The sequence below is a fragment of the Gorilla gorilla genome, chromosome 10, assembly GCF_029281585.2.
Source record: "Gorilla gorilla gorilla isolate KB3781 chromosome 10, NHGRI_mGorGor1-v2.1_pri, whole genome shotgun sequence".
NCBI classification, from domain to species: Eukaryota; Metazoa; Chordata; class Mammalia; order Primates; family Hominidae; genus Gorilla; species Gorilla gorilla.
In genome coordinates, this window is record NC_073234.2 from 110,808,754 (window position 1) to 110,811,682 (window position 2,929).

Sequence of the window (2,929 nt, forward strand, 5' to 3'; positions counted from 1 at the left end):
TTCCCCCTTTTGCCATTTGCAGTACCAAAAAATCTAGAGAAGGCGTCTAATGACTTGAACCTTGAACCCCTTTTAAAGAATTCAGAACAAAGGTGCTCTCACCCCCTTTTAGGATGTTCTGTCTTCTTTGTGGAGTTTCGAGAGTCATGGGCAGATTCTTTTTAGGTCTAAAGCTCTGTTTTCCTGGATTGCATGACCTGACTTTTTTGGCTTTGGGGTACCAGAGATGACTTTGCACTGTGAGATGATTTGCCCTTGACATGTACAGTGGCAAATGAGAGCTGTGAAGTTACAGGTGGTTGAGCACAGTTTACAGGAAGTGGTCTTGGCTGTTTATTTTTCTTTTCTCTCCTAGGAAGCTGTTGTTTAAGGTTCCTAATTCTAGTTCAGAGATGCATTCTAAAGGGTCTTCTGTATTGCTTTCACTTGCAAATTTAATCTTAATTCGGTTTGTGTGTGCATTTGCATGAGGAACTGAACTGTTATTTTCTTTTCTTTTTTTTTTTTTTTTTGAGACGGAGTCTGGCTCTGTCTCCAGGCTGGAGTGCAGTGGCATGATCTCGGCTCACTGCAACCTCCACCTCCTGGGTTCAATTCTCCTGCCTCAGCCTCCTGAGTAACTGGGACTACAGGCGCATGCCACCACGCCCAGCTAATTTTTGTCTTTTTAGTAGAGATGGGGTTTCACCATGTTGGCCAGCATGTTGTTTTCATACGTTAATGAGAGACTGAGTTTTCTCAGCTTCAAAGAGAAAAGGCATTTGCTCCTCTGAGTTGAAAGTTGCCCCCTGGGTGACCAGGGGCCTTGTGGGAGTGTCTGGGGGTTGACCCCCCTCGATGTGCAGTGGCCCTGCAGGGAAATCACCCAAAAACAATTTTTTTAAATGGCTCATCCAAGAAATGCATGTAAGGGCTGATCACCCAATGTTTTGAGCCCTCTCTGAGGTCATAGACCTCTAGAGAGAGAAACTAAGACACATAAGAGGGTGGAAACAACTCAGTGGTAACACACTGTGGAGTCCTGTTCACAAGCGGCACATATTGATCCACCACACAAAACCCTAGGCCACAGCTCAGTTCCTCCTTTTAAGGAAAAAAGAAAGTGGGAAACAAATAATCTAAGAATGATGAGAAAGCAAGGAGAATGACCCCCTTTGGAGCACTCTGTGGATTTTCCGACACATCTACCTGCCAAAGATTATGTAAAATGGAAATAATATGGTCTTTATACACATTTACTTAAGGAAAAAGAGCCCTAAGGTCGATCTGCAAACTACAATGTTCCTAAGTCCTCTTTTTCTCTATTTTTTCTTTTCTGCCTACTCTAAATCTGCTGTTATTTTTGTATTAAGATAAATACCACTGTTTAGATCCAACAAGTTCTTTTTGCAAGTTGGTGAATTTGTGTTTATCTCATGGCTAAAAGTTCTGAAGTAAAAGCTATAGGAACTTTGTGTGTGTGTGTGTGTGTGTGTGTATGTGTGTGCATATATATTTCAAAGGCCTTTATAATTCCTATAATTTGTTTAATTGGCAATTAAATCCATTTTAATTTCCCACCAGCACACCAAACTTTTTCTCTCTGCACCTTATAATGTAAAATTTGCTATTTGACTTTCACCTGAGTTGCTTCCTTTAATATACAAATATAAGGCTATTTAGCTGACAACTACCGAGGGTTGTGAAACAAGTCATCAAGAATCTGAAAGTCTAACATAGGAAAATAAAAGGTTTTTATGACTCTATAAGATGTATTTCCATTGGCATGCCTAGTATGTCTATGTATTTGTGTTTTGCATATACAATGTTTCATTCCTAAAAATATATAAAAGAGTTTGAATTAATCAGCTTAAAAAATAAAATAAAAACACAAGTCAGATACTAAAAAAGAAAAGACTAGTCAAATGCTTTTTCAAGTTATGTAACAAGTAAAATTAATAAATAAGCTAGCTTTAAAATTATTGGTAAAGTAATATTAGAAATGTCTCAAGAATTACCAGAATACATTTTTGTTTGCATTTATTAATCAAGCAATTTCATACTTATCTGGGCCAAATACTATAAGGTGTCAAAATTTGTCACAGAGGTTACAAAACTATAAGCCCATCTCAAGACAGAATGATCTTTGCTTGTGTAATCTTTAATAAATAAGACATTGATATTGGCTTAATGAAAATAGCTACATCTTGAATTATTTAGTATAATTACCATAACTTCTAATCTTGTGGCTTCAGGCAGTCTAGTCCACATGGAGTAAGGAGGTCTGTTTTGGGAAAGGATTGTTATTGCCTTTGTTTCAAAGCTCAACTATAAATTAAATTTCTCCCAAAGTCCAGGAATGAACAAGGACACCTTGGAGGTTAGAAGCAAATGGAGTTAGTTAGGTGATATCTTTTTCACTGTCTCGGTTACAGTTTTGCAACAGTAGTTCCATAACTTTAAATGACTATTGCAGTTTTCATAAATAATCTAGGTAAACAATATATTAAAACAAAATAATTAGGTAAATGTACTAGGATACTTGCAGACAAATTCATCATAATTTAGAATATAAAGTTTTATTAAATTAAATAATAGAAATTTCATTATTTGGGTATTTTCCAATAAAAATATAATTGTAGGAAAACATTCTTTCTAAAAAAAAGTGTTTCCTATTAAAAAAGTTGAACAGTTTTTTTCTAATTCAAAGCTTATTTAAAGATCATGTGTAAAACAAGGTAAAAGGAACCAGGAAATAAAAGAGATATAAAGACCGTTTTGTTTTTTTTTTGAGATGGAGTCTCGCTCTGTCACCGAGGCTGGAGTGCAGTGGCCTGATCTCGGCTCACTGCAACCTCTGCCTCCCAGGTTCAAGCGATTCTCCTGCCTCAGCCTCTCGAGTAGCTGGGACTACAGGCGCATGCCACCACACCTGGCTAATTTTTGTATT